Source organism: Triturus cristatus, chromosome 9, assembly GCF_964204655.1.
Source record: "Triturus cristatus chromosome 9, aTriCri1.1, whole genome shotgun sequence".
NCBI lineage: Eukaryota > Metazoa > Chordata > Amphibia > Caudata > Salamandridae > Triturus > Triturus cristatus.
Window position 1 is genome coordinate 942503761 of NC_140592.1, and position 12087 is coordinate 942515847.

Sequence of the window (12087 nt, forward strand, 5' to 3'; positions counted from 1 at the left end):
CCAGCAAATGCATATTCTTTCCTGGAAAATTAATGGGGTTAAGTCGCCCCATGAGCGCAAGGTATCATGGAAAGAATGATATACCCTCAAGCCACAAATTGTCTGCCTCCAGGAGTAGTATTTGTCTTCCACAGAAATACAGCTGCTAAAGGAGCTGGGTTAGAGTGTTTTATGTACCTCCTGTTTTACTTCAGCCCAGAGCGGTGTCGCATTATTGGCCTGGGACAGTAAATGAGGCGTCTTGAGGCAAAAGGTTGACCCTGGTGGTCGGTGGCTTCTCGCAACCATCCAGAAGGATAGTATGCATCTTACTATATACGCAAGTCTATGGACTGGATAATGATGACCCGTCTATCGTTGACTTTCTGTTGGCTGAGCTCCACCTTTGGTCATTGCCCTTCATTCATTTGTGGAGATTTTAAAGTCACATTTTGCCCCCAAAAAGATTCCACGTATCAGGCCCACAGCCACTTGAGTCTGGTGTTTTGGGGGAAGCACCGGCTCAGAGGGGCATTGAAACAGCTCATCTCCTCATAAGGACTGGTTGATCTATCACGTTTTGAGAAAGTCAATGAACCTGGCTTTACATTCTTTTCTGCCCCTCATAAAATTATTTCACATATAGATTTGTGCCTAGTGAGCAATACGTGGATTTTGCTCTCAAAGATTTTGCTTAATCCAAGAGACCTATCCGATCATAATTCTCTATCCCTGCTCGTTCAATCAAGTGGCCTCCTTCAGCCCTCTGGGCTTCAAGGATGGTCATTTGAGTGACGGTTGCTGTTTGAGCAGTGGCGTAACGAAACGTGAGGGGGCCCCCCTGCAAAGTACATAGAGGGGGACCCCCCATGCATCACTGCCAAGGTTCCAGGATGCATATGTGTGACATTTCAATGGCTGGAGTGTGCTTATGTGTGACACTTTGAGTTACACTTTATCGCATGTCAATGTAGCTGTGCCTGTGTTATAATGCTAATTTCAGAATGTCCTGAGCAACCCTGAAAGAGTGGAGTGAAGGTGAGTGTAGATAGACATGTGCTTGTTTCCTGCAAATGGGACATAGCATGGTGAGTGTTGCATGCACCCCAGGCTAACTTTTAAAAAATATAACAAAATAACCCAAATAATAAGAGGCTGGCTACACTGGGTTATGCCAGGGTACAGCTATCTCTAGTAAGCACTGCAGTAAAGAAAACACTGCAAGGTTGATACTGTAACAGGGATGGTACGACCATATAATGCATTGATGATTTGCTATTTTGTCCCATACACGTTTTCTTCCTGAATTCTCTTGATAAAATGTTATTCAAAGTGTCACTTGTGATAGACATAAATACCTATCATAAGTAGAGTATAAACATAAAAATGTCCCTCATATGCATGCTGGAAACCTGGCAACTGTGTGTGTTAGTCCTACCCCTGATGCGCGGTACTTGGCAGGGATAGTGTAATTGATGATATTTATATGATTCCCTCATATTCATAGCTTGATTTTGCTTGTGAGAAAGTGTTAGTCATAGTTGTTTAAATGTCACTCATAATTACCCTGAAATTATGAAAATGTCACACATAGCAATCTGAAATCTTGGCAGCTATGTGATATGCTGCTACTGGCCAGTCCGTGCCACACAAAGAATCAGCTAGTCTCTTTCTCCATTACTGCAGCAGGTGCTCAACCCCCCAAGGTATTACTACGCATATCAGTTGTGAGGTGCCGTTGTCATACGCACAGCGTCAGCTAGTCTCTTTCCACAGCTCTGCAGCAGGCAGTGGTGTAACGAAAGTTGAAGGGGCCCTACTGCAAGGTACACATAAGGGCCTCTGCTCCTGATTTAATCCAGAGCCCCCAAGCCTGAGAACTGTGCTGAGGAAGCCCCCTGTAGATCGGGGTTCCCCTGCACCGCGTGGGCTGCGGGGGCCTGTGTTACACCCCTGCCTGCAGCCTCTGCACGGAGACCCCCCCCCCCCCAACAGCGAGTGGCCCGGTAAGGTGAAATCCGACCTCAAAAGACACCCCTGAATCCAGTCGCCCTGTGCCCTGGAGAACAGAACCAGAGGTGCACCTACGTCCCCGAGCCCTTCAACTTACCTCCCAGCTGTTTGTTCCTCCCAGAAGTCTTCCTGGACCGAGCCTGCAGCTAAAAAACAAAACCAAAAATCCCCATTGAAAAAAATAGGGCACCAGACACCAAAACAGCACCCTGCACCCTGCTGCCGCTGCGCCGCTGTGGGTGCACTTTGTGTGCTAAACCGGATCCCCCTTCGCCCTGAACCTAACACCAGGAGCTTGGCTTCCACAATCAGCAGCCACCAACCGGAGACAACCCATCGCCCATTGGATAGCATTGGGCCTCAACACTCTACACCCGGCCGCCCTAGTGCGGTTGGGGGTCTAATGAGAGTGCAACCTTGACCCTGGGGGACACCTGAGTCTACCCCAGAACCTCAACTCCCACTAACGAATACTTACCTTAAAACCGATAACACTATTTTCCTCCACTGGATAACATTGACTGTTTTTCTTGGAAAAATGTCAAGTGTTTTACTTACCTGTTTACAGGAAATGTCCCAGAGTAGTATCTAGGTATACTACTCTGTGTAAGAAAAGTAATCCAAAAAGTAACTTACCTGGTATTTTACTGAAAACCCATTCAAGTCTATGTACTGAATTTACAAAGCATTGCATTTCTCTGAAACAATACTGTAAGTCAAATCAAAGTACATTTACAATTGCAATCCAAACTGTGTTACAAACTGAATTATTACTGCAAAGTATTTATTGCTTACCTGTGCCAGGCTTGCTTGGTTCTAGGAAATAAAATAACTAAAAGAATATTTTTATACAAAAACAATTGGTCTGAAGTTCAGTCTTTGAGTGTGTGACATCATTTGCTGACTGAATGTGTACAACAAATGCCTAACACTGTCCCCTGATAAAGCCTGACTGCTAGACCACACTACCACAAATAGAGAGTAAGGTGCTATCTAACTTTACCTCTGCCTACCTTTGGGGTTCCACTGGACTCTGTGCACACTATACCTCACTTTGGTATAGTATATACAGAGCCAGCTTCCTACACCGGGGACCCCTTCTGCAATACAACAAAAAACTGGTGAAAAAAGAATGCAAATTTTGTTTGTACTGGTTTGCTTCAATGTATTTCATGCAATATGGCCCATAGTTTTCCTAAATAAGTCAACTTCAAATGTTTGTTTGCTTGTTAGGTATGGCACCATTAATGATAATGCTCAAAGCTTGTTGGTGAATACATATCAATCAGACCCCCGGAATTATTTTTTTATAGGTAGAGGGAGTATGAGATCAGATGTTGACAGCGCCAAGATACACACTGGGGACCAGGCGCTTTACAAGTAGACATGGTCCTTTAAGTCAGCTAAGTTCATCCAGCCTGACAATTGCCTGCCTACCAGTTAAACTCAGACTCCAAATGGTCTCCAGCTTTACAGCTTCCTTCTAAGTACACGTATTCCTTTATTTCCATTATGTAGACGTCCATAGCGCCAAAGCACCCTCCAGCGCGCACACACACAGGGCATAGCGCTAAAACACCCTGCGGTGCGTGCACACACACAGTGCATAGTGCTAAAACACCCTCCGGCGCGTGCACACACACAGTGCATAGCATTTAAACACCCTCCGGCACGCACACACACACACACAGTGCATAGGACTAAAAACACCCTCCAGTGCACGCACACACACAGCGTATAGCGCTAAAACACCCTCTAGCGTGCACACACACAGTGCATAGCACTAAAGCACGCTCCGGCGCGCGCACACACACAGTGCATAGCATTTAAACATCCTCCGGCACGCACACACACACAGTGCATAGCACTAAAACACCCTCCGGTGCGCGCGCACACACAGCGCATAGCGCTAAAACACCCTCCAGCACGCACACACACAGTGCATAGCATTTACACACCCTCCGGCGCGCACACACACACACACAGTGTATAGCGCTAAAGCACCCTCCTGCACACGTACACACACAGTGCATAGTGCTAAAACACCCTCCGGTGCGCACACAAAGCGCATAGCGCTAAAATTCCCTCCAGCACACACACAGTTGTATAGCGCTAAAACACCCTCCAGTGCGCACACACACACAGTGCATAGCGCTAAAGCACCCTCCATTATGCACACACACAGTGCATAGCACTAAAACACTCTCCAGCGCACACACACACACAGTGCATAGCACTAAAACACCCTTCAGTGCGCACAAACACACAGTCCATAGCGCATTACAAACATACTTTCAGCAAAACATTCCTGACGAATGTGCACATTATAGAGTAGAGGGGATGTGTTTTAGAAGGTAAGTTAACAAGGACTGTTTATAACATGCTTCCTGGTTTTTTATACATGACAACATGCATTGCTTCATACAATCGTAGGCTGGATATGGAACCCTTGAAATACATCACTGGAAGGAACTGGAACGTTTGACCGGTTCTTTCAAACATTTGTTTTAGTGGTCTCAGCGAGGGACATTTTGCTAACGAATGGAACGGGTGTGTACAGCTAATTTATATCCGTTAGCACAGTGGAATATTAATTGTACAGGATATACTTGGGTGGTGTCGTTCTGTTGGCTCGCTTCTGTGTCTGTGACCAGCTGGGCCAGCAGAGGTCACGGTCGTGCCCAGGAGATGCACGCGCCTACACACTCCATGATGGCAATATATTCTTAATACAGTAGTGGGCTCGCACAAGAACTCAAAGGAATCCATGTTTATGAAGCCGAAGTAAAAAGGCTGTCAAACAATCTTTGAAGCCGCAAGAAGGCTGACGAAGACCACTCCTTCCTGAAAAAGACTCGCACACGATGGCAGATAAGACACAATAGCTCTCAGCACTTCTTGTCACTTTTTACAGAACTGAGAAAACATGTCAAGTATTAAACTAAGGCGGGGTACTCTGGGACAGAGAGCGATGGCAATTACCCGATTTACTATTGCAAAATTCAGCACTGCATAAACATACAAACAAACAGAAGCAACGTCACTGAAGACAATGTGGCACCGTGGCTCTGTACAGTGACGCAACAAAACTTGAGGGGGGCCCCTGGAGCGTGGGGCCTCCCCGCACCGCGGTGGCTGTGGAGGCCTTTGTTACGCCCCTGTGTTAGAAGAGGACTATATTCGCGCTATGAACATACTTCTACATGAGTTTCTGGAGGTCAAAATCAGCTCAACTGCTATCACAGTTGTCTGGGATGCCCTTAAGGCTTTCTGTCGGGGACATACATCGCTGTTTGTAGCCTATCAACAGAGGGTAGCTACACTGGAGGGGACCGAGGCTCACTTAACCCTTAGATCCTTGGAGACTTGTTTGGGGAAAAGTATAATCGCTAGTGATGGGCAGCGGACGTAATTTCTTGTGGAGCGGTTGGCTGTCTTGCCGGCCTTGCTCAGGAAGTGCATAAGGGGTAAGGTGCTTAAAAAGTGTAGTGCTCGGCAATTGGCAAGCTTTGAGAACAGTGAAGAGATGGGTGGAATGCTCTTCTTTAGAGTCAAGGACAGTGCCAGTCTGAATATCATCCAGCAGATCAGGAGAGAAAAGGGGGAGCTTGTTGTAGACCTGGAAGGCATTCAAGAGGTCTTCCAGTAGTTTTTTCAGGACTTCTACAATGAGGATAGCTTTGCCACTACCGGGGCTTTTTACCAATTTGTTGGGCAACACTTTCATTATATGTTGAACCATGCCCAGCAGTCTAACTTAAAAGCACTCATAACTCTTTCTGAGGTAGAAGCTACTGTTAGCTCCCAAGCTAAAAGTGTGCATGTCTTTTTGGCCGGCCATCTTGCGAAAGCCAGCCAGAGATGCGCATTTTAAACTTCTCTGACCTAGCTGTCTTAAGACAGCTGGGTTAGAGCAATAGCACGTCTCCAGTGCCCTCGGGAGCGCTGAGAGAAGCCGCTCCCTCCAATATTTGCACTGCTCTCATGCTGGTGAGAGCAGCATCAGGATTGGTTAGGGGAATTTGCTGGAGCAGAACACAAATGGAATGAGAAGGACGTCGGACTTCGTGCAGCATGCAAGGTAAGTTGTTATTTCTTATTATTTACACTTACCATTCACCTTGTATGCATGAACGCACTGATCACACATTTGCACTCACCCCCCTCAGTCTACTTGCCAGCCGGGATGTGTGGAGCCTGTGCTGACTCTGCCGGTGCTGCGTTTGTGTGAGATGCACAGCACGGAGTTCCCTACAGAGCTTTCTGGCTGCCCAGAACCAGCTTAACCCAGCAAACAACATTGGCCTCAACATCTCCCTCATAAAACACTAGCCATAATCAGAGGATCATGTTACCACCTCCATGGCACCAAACGCTGCCAAAAGGTGACTGGAGACAGGCACGTGGCGGTGGGGGAAAACTTTGTGCTAGAGTTAACCCGTATGAGGGAGCTACCAACCGGCTACTCTAGTTGGCTGCCATGTTCCCACGCCTCTACCAAGCAAATATTTTGAATGTCTTCTCGGTGTCCAACTCATTAATAAGACAAGATTGGGACCCACATCTCCCAGAACCTATTAATCCTCACAGGCTACTTTATTTTAAGAAAGCCACCTCATAGGAACTAGAAGGAACCATCAATCATATGAGGTTCTCCATCCAATTTGTTTGACCATCTAAAATAATGAAATTATTGATGCTCAACCCTGTTGCACTTTCTTTTATCGCTATTTAAAAGTTTTTGGTAACTACGTTGATCACTCCATTCTCAAAGCTGGATCTCAAAAAATAGGAATTGGCAACATTGTTCTTAAGTGAATAAAGTATTTTTTTTACCAGGAGGGGGCAAACAATTATCCTTCCCCCTCTTAAATCTGAGTCTAACAAGATCATCTGTAGTGTTCTGTCAGGCCATGTTTTATCACCTCTATTATTTAACATATACACTGGGGCATCTGTTACATTTGGCTGGATCTCAATACCATATGTACCCTGCTCTACAAACATACCCCCGTTAAGCCTCCGTAGGTATTAGCTCTGTCACATCAGGAGGATCTTACAAATGCCTAAGCCATTATTCGGTGGTTGATGTCATCTAACTTCCTGAAGCTTGGTCCATCAAAGTCTGAGTTCATCACCAGGAATAACCATGTTAAACGGAATCCAGCATCCTGGTCTGGAATCCTGGGCTCTGCACTGTCAGCAACGCTGTCATTCTCACTGAGACATAGCTATCCCTGGAGGTACAACTAGCAAAGGTGCCTAGCTCCTGCTTCGAGCAGATTAAAGTGCTAAAAAAGATTTAGTTGATTTTGAACATCATGTGCCTTTTTCGAATGCTTCGGCTGGTCTACAGTAATTGAATCTACCTGGTCTCTCAGACAAACTGATAACAATGTTGCAGGTGGCTCAGAATGCTGCAGTTTGTCACCCACAACAGAAAAAAGGGATCATTCAATTCTAATTTTACATGTTTTGCATTGGATGCCTGTCAGAGAATGTGCCTTGTTTACGTCTCCTATTATCTTCGACTAGACAACCACAAGCCATCCCTATTTTAAAGACATCCAAACGTGCTCCTAATAGGCCACAGTGTACTTTGCAACCTACCAACCATTGGTTGTATCACATCTGATCTTTTGTATTGTATTGTAGATTTACATAGTGCTTACTTCCCCTGACGGGCCATAAGCTTTGTATGTGACCACAGGAAAGACCTGGAATTACCTTACACAGGATGTATGTTCTCTTCCTCACCCACAGTGTGTTCACTGTTTGCTAAAGACCATTCCATTTAATTATTAATTTGGTCCCAGCAGTTATTATTTGCTTTTCCTCATTCTGTATTCATATGGAGTTTTGTTATTTTATCCATAAAGCCAAGAAACTACTGTGAGTGTGGAACTCTACCTCAAAAATAATAATAATAATAACATACCATCCTACGCTACGCACATCTCACCAGGCTTTGCGGTGGAAAGATGCTGGCAAGTTTACATTTAGAAAGGCTGCATATAAAGAGTGGAGCAAACATGGAGTGCATCATTCTGACCTGGGCGGTTCTTTACTATAAACAGATTGCCAAGAAGATGGTGGCGTTTGCCACTTGGAACACAATAAAACCTTGGGTCGGTGGCAGGGCCTATACCTGCTTTCAGGGTGGATTAGCAGAGGGAAAACAGCCCTGGGGAAGAAGCACACAACGTCCTTATAAGCACAGATATGATTTACTGCTGTTGAGAAATAATGTTCTTGGATGCAGCACCTTACTCTGATGAGCTGCAATATTTCCTGCGTTTCTATTCAGAACCTTTACAAAGGCCTTAACAGTGCATCTGAAAGATGTTGCTGTAAAATAAAGCGTAATTTCCAGCTCTTTTGAGGGCACGCCCCTCTCGGGGGGGCTGGAATCACTTGCTCTGCTCCCTACATTTCAGTGCTGAGATTTCAATATTTCCCAGGGCTGGTTGTATCACCTCGTGAGAGTTGGAACTTTGAGTAAGCAGAACAGGCTCCCCCTTTGTTGTATGCAGTTATGGTGTGTGCTAAATGAATCCAGTGTGCCCAATGTGGCAACACAGACAGCCAGCTAAGGGGCCACCTTTGCCCGCTGACATATATGCATTCCCTGTGACTCGGTATTAGGTCATGTGATGTAGTGTCATATCATGTTATATTACATGTCACGTTACGTTAGGATATGTCATGGGTAAGGTTTTGTTATGTTATATTATGTTATGTGCATTTACATTGCACAAAGCCTGCTGTTACTATGGCCTCATAACAATGCTGAGGTGTCCATCTCAGACTATAGTCTGACTGGTCCTGTGACGATATCTTTTGATATTAGATTTTGCAGAATTTATGGGACTGTGTGGTATAACTTTCCTGCTGCGAAGTAAGGAAGTGAATATATTCTACAAAAGTACCCTGACCGCTCTCTGCAGCATTCAATAATTGCATCAGATTATAATATTCTATGCTAGGTGCTGCAACCCCTCCTCTGCATGTTGTAGTGTGGTAGTGTGACCACCTCCCTCCAAGTCATTACGGGCACTGTTTCTAGTCCTGACTTTTGTGTGATAGCCAAATGCATTCCGGGTGTTGTTGTCTTGCTATGCCTCATTTGAATGAATTAGCCTAGCACCCCTGAAATCAATGATTTGTAGGTGAAAGGTTCAGAACTGGAGACCATGTCCATAATGACCTGGAGTGAGTTGGTCGCCCCAGTATGACGTTAACCCCATAAACTGATAAACACAAGCAGACGACTGCCCGTGGTGTCTAAATAGACACACCTAGTCAGGAAGCCACAATACAGGATTACCTGACTCCCACAGAAAGGCCAGAGCTCTTCACTAGGGCACAGGGTGCGGGTGCCAGATGCCCCCCCCCTGCATGCATACTTCACATCTCACATACTGCATCCCATTCATCTCATCTGTTCACATACACATCACGGCAGCTGCCTTATTTCCATACGTTCTTGTCCTGGCCAGCGTCCCTCTGCTCAGAACCAGCCGAAGGCTCATGAACTGCACATCACTCTGAGATTGATTTGAGCTGAGCACAAGGCCCTTGATCGAGATACACAGTGATTGATGGCCGGGGGTGAGGAGGGATACATCTGCAGACTCCGCTGCTGCATTGGTGCGGCGCAGCAAGTGAAGACGCAATGAGGATTTTTCAGTTAGGTCAATTGAGCTGCTCAGAAGAGCCTGTGCTTGGTCGCCATTTCTGGCAATGTTCCCCGCTGCACCACAATCTAGCAGGTTGACTGATGAATGCACTGCCGCAGGGACCAGTGTTAAGGAGCGCTGGCAGGTTTGACCAATTGCAACTGGTACTAAAGCTGCCTGTGTGCTCGAAAGTTGGCTGCTGACCATGTAAGCCTGTAAGTCAGCTTCCTTGGATGACTTCATGCTACTGAGAACAGTATGCAGCGTACAAGTGACTTCTTTACACCAGTTTACATTCCCCCGGCAAACAGATTCAGAAGGTACTTGATGTTCTGTACAAGTGGCACATAGTGTAAGTGGACTCAATCTGCCCCCAGCCACTACAAGTGAATTTTCTCATCAACCTTTAGTTAATATAGGCCTTCCACGTTGAAAACTACCCACAATGATCATGTGGTACGACACTATATCAAGGTCAATAAGAATTTCCTACAATTACATTGAATCCAGTACATCCAGTCTCCCCTGAGGCTGGGCGAGCACTGTCGCTTGCAAGATCTTTTTCTTACTTTAAAAAAACTACATGTTTGGAGGGTGTGGGGGGGACAGGAGGGGTAAAGTGTCATCTGAAAAATCAAATACATTTTTTTCCAAACAAAACAAGCATTGGCATAGCCAATAGGTCTCGCCTTTGGAACCTTATAAGTGTTTAGCCAGAGTTATTGGCTTTGCTAATGTGTCTAAGCGATGTTGTAGAGTAGTGTGGGTTGTGTGCAGCACGTTGCAGAGTTATAATTAAAGAGTGTTATAAGCATTTTTGTTACCTTATTTATAATTAAGATCATATTATGTATAACTGAACGACTTATTAAATAAAAAGAAAAGAAAATGAAATTAGCGCTTCACTGGCAAGCTCTGTAAAGTGGCGCAAATGTGTGTGGTTGTCAATAAAATCTGGCCACTTTGCAACCACTCTGTCTTGCATTACGTAATGTATTTATTTTGCGTATTTTTAACCTTTTTTTTCCTCTCAGTACCTGAGGCTGCCCTTTGGAATAGAAAAATGTCAGAAAAAGACGACATTTCCATATTTAGGCCTTTACAAGAAACAACTGAACATTTTGGATAAAAACGTATATACTGGTGCCCTAACTGGCAAGCGGCGCAGACACTGGAGTGAGGTACTGGGTGACTCGGTGTACCCAATATCGCAGCGCAGCTCTGCCTATTTGAATTGAACCACCTGATGCATTCTGAGCTGAAGTCCAGATTACTTGGTGCAACTGAACTAACACAGCGACAGTGATGACTTGTAAAAGAAAAGTGCAGGCACAGAGTGTGAGATGGAGGAAGGACGGACATGGCGGTGAGCAGGGTGCAGCTGCAGCACAAGGACACATGGAGAGATCACAGGTGCTTTATAAGTAGATTTTTTTTAACAACCTGTTACACGCAAGAGCGCAAAAGTTTGCTGGTAACTGTTTATTAGGGTGGGCGGATGTCCCGAGCTTCCCTCGTGTCCCCCTAATGAAATATATTTGTTGCATTTTGTTCAGAGGAGAAAAAAATAAAATTTGCAGAGAAACGCAGCAGTTTACACATTTATGTACAAACTAGTCTGCGTTCCACTAGTCTCTGCATTTCATAGGCTTTTCTGTTTTGGATCCATTTCACAGGGGACAAATAAAGGAAAAGAAAGGGTAAGAGTGTTTCTTAACTTAAAGTCACGGGGGCATATTAGCAACGGAATGCGATAATAATCGCAAATCGCTCTTAGCGCATTTTCTTGTATCGCCATTTATCGCTGGTTGACATCGCCGTGTTAGTGGCGTATTAGCAACGCCTTGCTCAGAGGCGATGTCAAAACCAGCTGTATATGGCGATAAGCAGCAATAGCGTGAGAAATCATGCGATGATTTCTCAGTGCTAATAAAATGCTTGCTAATATGCAAGTGTGAACCTAACCAGACAATCCACCTCCCATGCAAAAGGTGGTTAAGTCACCTTTCAAACAGGTGCTGGATTCCTGCGATAGCGCGGCTTTTCATATCCCTTCGCGTGTCCGGGGCAGGATTGTAAATAGTGCGATGTTTGGTTTGCGACTGTTTTCAGGTAGTATTGATGAGGAGACGCCTACTTTTCATGTCATTAGCTATAAATATTGCTGACAAGCAAAGCAGGAAAAAAAAAGCAGCTATCTCGAGAAAACAAGCGCTAAAGCATATTAGCGTGTTCTTGTAGATAGTGCGAAGAAAAAATCGCTGCTTTTTCGGCGATATGTGCCGAAAAAGTGGCAATAGTTTTCTTGATAATATGCCCCATAGTTTTTAGCAAATGAGGGGGAGTGAGACAGAGAGAGAAAGAGAGGGACTAAGAGGAAGAACAAAAGACACGGGGGCAGCAGCAGAGCAGGAGA